We start from the raw sequence: 8,838 nt of genomic DNA on the forward strand, positions 1-8,838 counted from the left end.
GAGCAGGGTTTAGGGCTGTTGTACATAGTGTGGCTATGAGTCGCAAATGACTCGACAGCACATAACAACAACAACAACATTGTCCGGAGGGGCCTCCTTAGAGAAAGACATTATGCTTGGAAAGGTGGAGGATCAGTGAAAGAGGAAAACTCTCAACAAGACAGATTGACACATTGAGTGTACAATGAGCTCATTGTTGGTGAGGATGACAGAGGATAGGGGAAGATAATCTGTTGTTCATTGTGTTGCTATTGTTGTTGTTGTTGTTATGTGCTGTTGAGTCACTTGTGACTCACAGCGACCCTATGTAGAACAGCTCTAAACTCTGCTCTGTCCTGTGCCAATCGCACTGTCTCTGACACTCCCATCCCAATTATCCCAGTCACTGAATCAATCCACCTCATAGAGGGCCTTCCTCTCCTGTGCTGTCCCTCCACCCTCCCAAGCATGATATCCCTCTCCAGGGACCAGTCCCGCCTTACAACATGTCCAAAGTATGTCAGACGAAGCCTCAGAATCCTTGCCTCCAAGGAGCAGCCTGGTTTTACCCTCTCTAGGATGAACCTGTTTGTTTTCCTAGCAATTCATGGTACCCTCAATACTCTTCTCCAGCACCATAGCCCAAAGGCATCAGTTCTCGTTCTATCCTCCCTAGTCATTGTCTAGCTCTCTGACGCACAACAAGAGATTGCAAAGACCATGGCCTGTATCAGACACACCTTGGTCTCCAGAGAGACACCACTGTTTTCAGTGTTGCTATTAGTTGTAGTTAACTGGACAGCACAAAACAATAACCCCTAAGTTGATATACTAGTTTTGTAGGAAACAAAATCAATTGCCATTGAGCCAATCTTGATTCTTGCGGACCCCATATGTGTCAGAGGAGAACTGCGTTCTATGAGATTTTCATTGCTAACTTTGGGGGAGATAAATCACCCAATCTTTCTTTAAAGGAACATATGGGTGAGCACTTTGAGACATTCAAGTATCTAACTCCTTCTATTCCTGCAAGTCTTAGATTTGATGCCACTTCCTGTAGGAAGACTCCCTAGACTGAGTCATTTTCTCTTTGTAGTCTGAGACCCACCAAAACAGAGAAGCAACAGCCCTCCTACATTCTCAGTTCTTTAACAGGTATGAAGCCAGACAGACTCTGTTTTGTGTAGTACTCCTTTTGAGAAACTGAACCCCTGTGTGGAAAATTTTTGCCTAGATCCTTAAAGTTTTTTCTTGAACTGCTTTCCCAAACAGTAACGGCTATTGAACCCAAGAATGTTTTGCACTCCTTATCTCTTGAATATATTACTGTGCCCTTGAAATGTTTCAACAGCAAAATGTTGTCCATGCACCCTTGAATATATCACTGTGCCCTTGAAATGTTTCAATAGCAGAATGTTGTAGCAAGTAGCCAACACCTGGGGCAAGCAAGAGTGTGAAACCTGCTAGCCAACACTAGGGGTTAGGTGATCCTGCTGTGTTGCTGGGAACCCCACTGTACAGCTAATAAAGGACCTCACCTGTAATTCTTCGGTGTATGTCTCTTGATTTATCGGGCATAACACAGGCATTCAGCTCTTGCAACCACATTTCCAGGCAAGCAAGACAGGTGTTGTCAGCCCCAATATGCACCTGAGAATCAGAGGACAGGAGACTATACCAAGCTACAAATGCTCTCTGTCAGAGATGTCCTTGAAATACAAAGTCATGGTACGTGGCTGAAATTTTTCCTCATACTTCTACAAACTATTCTCCAAGATGTTTACAATAAGCATCTATCACTTTTTATTGTGTAGGTGGAAGGGCAATAAAATCAGTGGTTCGTGCAAAATACCCCAACTGTTCCAGGAAGCTCTATATGCCAGGTGTTAGCAATGATTTTTCTGCAGCTGATTGAGGGGATCGCTGCACCCTGAACATTTCATTTTGCTCTGCTTGGTTATTTTCTGAAGAAAATGAACACCATACACATGGGTTATTTAGGATTGAAATCTGGGCTTTTATCACGGTCTGGTGCCTGGCGGTTTCTTCCCTCGGTGCAGGTGCTGTCTCAAGGCTCTCAGCCTACACTCTCCTCACCCTATCTCAGGCTCATAGGCCCCTCCTGGTGTGAAAGGTCTGAATTCAGCGCCGTCTTGTGTTTCTCTTCGTTACCTCCCAAGAGGGCTCATGTGCAACTTTCAATTAACCGGGCTCCAGGCTCCAGTTCAGAGACTCAGCAAATGTTTCAAGGAAGGAAAGGAAAGCCAGTCCAGTGGCTCCAGGAGGACGGTTACTTTTCATTAAAGTGAGCATCAGGGAGATTCTAAAGCCCATTTTGGTTGAAACACCAGGGTTGCAAAGGAGGAATCCTTGAGAAAAGCCTCAGGTACTCTCTGTTAAGAGTGAGCCTTTCTCACTGAGCCCCTGCAAGACTGGACCCTCTAATTCCATTAAATAAGGATGATTTCCAACAGTCCTTGTAATCAGAACCCAGAACCTCTGTGAGATCCCGTAGCTGGGAGCCTACTATTTTCTATCAGAAGAGTTCAGAGGAGTGCAGGTGCAGGATAGTTTCAGATGCTGACTTTGAGGTCCCTGCCCCACTCCCTAGAAGAACCAGACTTCAAGCTCCCTGCCCCACCCCTACAGGAGGCCCTGTATCCAAGCTCCCTGCCCCACTCCCTATAGGAGGACCTGGCTTTGAGCTCCTCTTCCCCCCACCTCCCTAGGAGGACCTGGCTTTGAGCTCCCTGTCACACTCCCTAGAAGGCTCTGGCCTCAAGCTCTCTGCCCCACTCCCTAGGAGGACCTGGCTTCTAGATGTTCTGTTCAAGGAGAATGAGGGACAGAAGCTGCTCCTTTTCCAGAGGCCCTCAGAGGAATGGTCCGTCGGTGTCTGCTCTGTCAACTCCCAGGCAGGACAGCACAAGATGGGCAAGGGTGGTGGTGAACATGGTAATAACAGCAGCCACTTGTGGGGACAGTGACAAGGAAGGGTGGCTTCTCAGGGCAGGGCACTGAGAAACCAGAGGTGCATCTGAGCATGTCACTTCATCTCTCTGGGCCCCTATTCCCAACTGTGAAATGGGAATAATAATTCTGCCCCTTTTCAGACCTGCAATGGGGCAAGAGGAAGTACAAAGGAGAGTCACTGAGTGGTGCACTACATATAAGGGTTGTCCCCAGAAGGTCTTGGGTAGCTGCCCCTAGACTTGGTCCCCTCTGGTCCTCCAGCCTCTGGCCTGTCCTTCTAGTGATCCCCACATTGCAGCAGAATGGTCCATCTAAGTCCATCTGACCACATTAGCCATACTTTTGCTCAAAGCTGTCTGGGTAAGTTCCATACTCTTGCTATGACCATGGAACCTCCGTCTAACTGGGCTGGTTTCTTTGGTCCTTCCTCTATTCTTTCTGGCCTTGCTCATTCTTCTGCAGACACTAAGCTCCAACCATCCTGACTGTGGCTCTCACTGAGGATTCCAACCAAGTCAGAAGTGGCCTCCCTGCCTCCTCAACCCCTAACACCAAAATAACTTCTCCCCGTTGTCTCTCAATCATTCCTCAAGTTGGCTTCTTCAAGAAAACTCTCCTGAGCACTGCTGTCATCTAAAATTGAGATAGAGATCCCTGAGCTAGATACTCTCCCAGCCTTCTAAATGTCCCTCTCATCTGGGCACTTATCATATTGCTGCCATCCTTGTTCTAGCTACCAATGAGTCCGCCCTGGCTTCTGTTAACCCTGCACACACAGCACAGAACATCTAATCACTGCCATGGCAGCAGTCACCATCACTCTGCTGTAACCATTTATCACTATTTAAGAGTTTCTCTCTCCCACTGGACAAGGCAAACACAGGTGGTAGGGGCGCAGGGCCACATGGCCATGATAGGGCCACCTGTGAGGGGGCCCTGTACCCACACCACTCCCTCAGAGTTTGCCAAGCAAAGGGAAGTATCTGGCATGTACAAGAGACTTAATAAATCATAACTGGGGAGATCTCTATTACCAGCACAAAGAACAGAGATTTCCTTGGCCTCCTTGGTCTATGACTTTCTCAGAGGTATGCTTTCTAATCCACATTAATACACACTGATGGGTGCTTTCTCTGTGCCAGAAACCTGAACACATCTTCCCCCCGCCCCAGAAAGTGAGTGTCAGAAGACCCATCACCCAGATGCTGAAGCAGGCACACAGGGGAGAGAGGGGACAAAAAGGCCTCCGCTGGCCTCGGTCCACGTGTATCCAGCACCAGTCCCAGTACCCTTTTATCTCCTCCTCCTTGTCCTTGCTGGGCCTCTTGATGATTTCAAGCCTGAGACACTGAAACCCCTGTATCTGACCCCAGGAACCTCTTTCCCATCATTTCCTGCTATGCCGCAGGCCCCACTGGCTTCCCTTAGCAGGAGCAGCATCTCCATGGTGCCAGGATGCCATCTGGTGTGCAAGTCAGGGCACAGCAGCCACACAGAGGCACACACCTCAGAATTCCAAGGCTCACAGCCTGAGTACCACCTCAACTTAGAGGTAGGGGACACTGCTCTTTTTCTGTACCAGTCCTGTGCCAGGGGCTTGAGTTGCAAAGATTTAATTTGATCTTCCCATTAAGAAACCTTCACCACCAAGTTGATTCTAAAGTGTGGCTACCCTGTATGTTGTTGTTGTTGTTATGTGCTGTTGAGTCACCTGTGATTCATAGTGACCCTATGGACAGTAGCTCTGGATTTTGTCCTATCCTGAGTCAATCTCATTGATTCTGTCACATCTACCCCCTACCCGAGTCACTATGTCAATCCATCTCATCCTATGCTGTCCCTCCACCTTTCCAAGCATGATGTCCTGCCCCAAGGACTGGCCTTTCCTGACTATGTGCCCAAAGTATGTGAGATTGAGTTTCAAAACTCTTGCCTTCAAGAAGCGGCTTGGTTTCATCCTCTTCAGGACAGACTTGAGTGTTTTCTTGGCAGTTCATGGTATGTTCAATACTCTTCTCCAGCACAACTCCAAGGCGTGGATTCTTCTTCTATCATCCTTTGTCATTGTTCAGCTATCTGATGCATAGAAAGTAATTGCAAAGACTATGTTAGTCTCCAGACTGACATCGTTGCTACTCTGAAGGGGTCCCTGTCAGCAGACTTTCCAAATGCAATTCATCTTTTGATTGCACAACTGTTAGTGCCAAAGAGTTGATTGTGGAGCCAAGCAAGCTGAAATTGTTAACAAATACAATCTCTTCAATGCCTATCATGATGTTGCCAATTGGTCCAGTGTTGAGACTCTTTGTTTGTTGTTACATGCCATCAAGTCCACTACAACCCATAGCAAACCCTGTGATAAATAGATCTGAAACGTGTCCCATCCTACACCACCCTCACAATCTCTGTCATGCTCAATCTCATGGAGGTAGTCACTGTGTCAGTCTATCTCATTGAGGATCTTTCTTTCTTTTACTGACCTTGTACATTTCCCCGTATAATGTCTCTCTCCAAGGACTGGTTCCCCTTGAAAATGTCCAAAGTAAGTGAGACAACAAGTATTCTTTGGCCTGCATGCTCAGTGCCTGCACCTCCACCAGGCACAGCTGCATCTGCTGGAACTTGTCCCCGCAGTGTGTTTAGTCGTACAGGGTGTAATCCAGCAGGGCAGCATTGGCCTTCTGAATGTCCTTCACCAGGCTGTGATTATTCAGGAACTTCACATCAAAGCTGCAGAGGATGAGGAACTTGAGGCAGACAAACTCTTGGTGGACCAGTTGCAGCATGTGCAGCTGCAATACCAGCTCCTGTGCCTGCAGCACCAGGCTGGGCAGCCACTGTAGTCAGCTCCACCTCCTGTCCAGTGATCAGCAGAATGCTGCCTTCTTTGCCATGCTGGATCTGGCAGTAGATGTGGTCGAACACCAGCAGCTCACTCCAGCAGTTCTGCAGCAGTGTCATCTGGTCTAACCTCTAGCTCCTTGAAGACCATGCACCTACATGCCCAGTCGACAATGTAGATGAAGGTCTGGTCAGCCATCCTGCATAGGAGGTTGAACAGTGCAGACTGCTCCAGGCGGCCTTTGGCTGGCTCCTTCAGACAGTCAGTGATACAAGCCCGTGCCTGGTCCTACTCTGGCTCCAGCCGCAGCAGCTGCAGAACGAGCTCAGGTACCCCAAGACCTCTGGGGAAGGGCTCTGGGTAGACATAGGGTGGCCCAGGCTGTGGGGGAGCTAGCGTAGGGCTCCAGGTACTCAGATTTGATGGTGTGACCAAGAAAGGCAGGGTAGAGGTAGCCATCCAGAGGCTCATGGATGCTGCACACTGCCGTGGGAAAGGCAGGGACTCCAAAGTCTCCCGATATCCCAGAAGGTCGACCAGGGCTCAGGCCCTTGGGCTCAGGTGCATGCAAGCCATGGGGCAGCTTATAGTACGGTGGGGGAGGAGGTGGTGGTGGGACCTGTTTCCAGCTTAAAGCCATAAGCCCAAATCTGTGCCTTCTGCTGTTGCTTCAGGGCCTGGTCTCGCTTGTACATGGACCCAAACTTGTTCCGGCCTCCCCACATGCGGTCAGCATGCGCAGCTTTTAGGTGTATCCCCACGTCAGGCACTTCTGGAAGCAGCAGAAGGGACAGCGCTTGCACTGCCTCTTGTTTATCTTGCAGCTCTGGCTCTCAGTGCATGTGTAGTGCTTGTTGTTCTGCACCTTGCACTTGAAGAAGCCCTTGCAGCTCTTGCACGTGAGCAATCCGTAGTGGTAGCCTGACACCTTGTCCCCACACATGAGGTGCATCTCATCCAGATCCTCATCATACGAATAGTCCATGGGGCGGGGAGGCAGGGGCGTGGGGTTTGGCGCTCCCCACTTCCCCACCCCCCAACCCCAAGCTGCCCGAGGGGCCCGGGCTGCACCAAGGCGCACCTGGGACCCCGATCATTCTCCAAAGTGTCCTTTAATAATGTACCCCTAACACATATGCAGCCCACCAGCCAATTCCAACTCATGGTGACTTGATGGTACATAAGAACAACAGAAACAATTGTCATTTCAGCTTTACAAAAACTACCCTTTGTGTATTAACCCACCACTGTCTGTTAATCTGTCATATTGTGGTAACATGTGTATTGCTATGAAGTGGAAGCTATGTTATTAATATTTCAAATACCAACAGTTTCACCCATGGTGAGAAGATTTTACCAGAGCTTCCAGACTGAAAAGGTTCAGGAGTTTACTTTTGAAAATTAGCCAATGGCATTTTCATTATGGATCATAGCAGAAAATTGTCTATCCCAAGGAGCTCTGGTGAGCTCTGGTAGTCCACAGTGGGCTATGCTGCTAACAAGATTATTGTCCGGCCTGCTTACTTAGGACACAATCTAAGGAGGGAATCATGGACTGGGAAAGGACATAATGAGACAAGGATGGGGGCTAGGCCTTATGAGATGGATTGGAACAGGAACCAAAAACGGATTTTTGAACATACTGGAAATTGTATGTTCTTCATTCTGCTGTCCATAAAGTCTCTACCAGCCAGAGCAGCAAACAACTGGAGTAAGGTCTGTAGTAGCTGTTCAAGAGATAATGTGAACAATAAACAAGATCAGCGGCTGGTATTACAAAAAGGTAAATAAAATAGACAAACTATTGATAAATTAACAAAAGCAAAGAAAGAGAAGACACAGATAACTAAGAAATAAAAGAGGTTGAGTTTGGGAGTCTTGGTGGTGAGAAGTATGTGTTGGTGGGAGCAGTGAGCTTCAGTGGGGAGCAGTGACCCTCTGCATGGAGCAACGAGCCTCGGTGGAGAGCAGCAAGCCGTGGTAGGACCCACACATCAAGAATAAGTAGGATATCAGGAATTTGAGTGAGGTAATTGGGGGGGGGGCGGAGATCACTGGTGAGTGCTCGCCCACGTGGGACCCCTTCATCTTAATCAGGAGAAAGTGAGACAACTGGAGCTCAACTTGAGGTGGCAGACCCCGTTCTCGAAGGAAAAACCAAGGCTTCTCAGTTTTCCATTCAGGTTCCCACACATGCTTCCTCTAACCTGCGTGCATCTGTGTGTGCATCCCCTACTCCCCTGCATGCATCTGTGCATCCATGCGAGTGCCTGCCCAACCTGCTTCTGGTGCAGTGACTTCAGATTAAGAACTGGCTATTGCCTCAGGCATAAAAAACTCTACCACAGCAATGTCACAAAAGTAGGCTTTTTTCACAGCTAATAAAAGCCCAGAGCAAGAAATCACTTCCCAAAAGTGATATAGTGTCAATGGATTTCCTGAAGCCAGAAGTTCTGATGCAATTTCCTGACACAGAATTTAAAAGAACAATGATGGAATATTTTCAATGGGTTAAAGACGAACTTGAAGAATTAGAGGACACTGCAAGCAAAAACCAGGAGGAGCTAAAAAAAAAATCCAAAACAATGCAAATAAAACAAATGAGACATTAGAGGCTCAGGAAAAACAAGAAACCACAATAAAAAAAGATAAAATCTAATGTTTCAAATGCTGTCAACATGATGGAGGGACACATGAACAAAGTTGAGATGGAACAGAGAACCAGTGAAATAGAAGATAGTATTGTCACCACTGATCAGCTAGAGAAAAATATCAGACTCAAAAATTAAGGAAAAAGAAGAAAACCTAGGAATATTGTGGGACATCATCAAGAGAAACAACATGCACATCATCAGAATCCCAGAACAGGAAGATGTAAGTAAAGGCAACAAAAAAGTTGTGGAAGAGTTACTTGAAGAAAACTTCCCAGGCATAATGAAGAATGAGAGAATATATATTCAATAAGCTAAGCAAACACCATACAGAACAGATCCCAAAAGAAAAACACCAAGGCAAACATAGTTAAATTTTCCAGAACCAAAGAT

At 47.4% G+C, this 8,838-nt stretch overlaps 1 pseudogene; it reads right to left on the minus strand.

Moving 5' to 3' along the window:
• LOC102846767 overlaps nucleotides 1–6,779 on the minus strand; it is a 57,056-nt pseudogene extending 50,277 nt beyond the window's left edge.
• Between the last annotated feature and the right edge of the window lie 2,059 nt (nucleotides 6,780–8,838).

The sequence above is a fragment of the Elephantulus edwardii genome, unplaced genomic scaffold (assembly GCF_000299155.1).
Source record: "Elephantulus edwardii isolate Elephantulus edwardi_28Jun2011 unplaced genomic scaffold, EleEdw1.0 scaffold00288, whole genome shotgun sequence".
Lineage (NCBI taxonomy): Eukaryota > Metazoa > Chordata > Mammalia > Macroscelidea > Macroscelididae > Elephantulus > Elephantulus edwardii.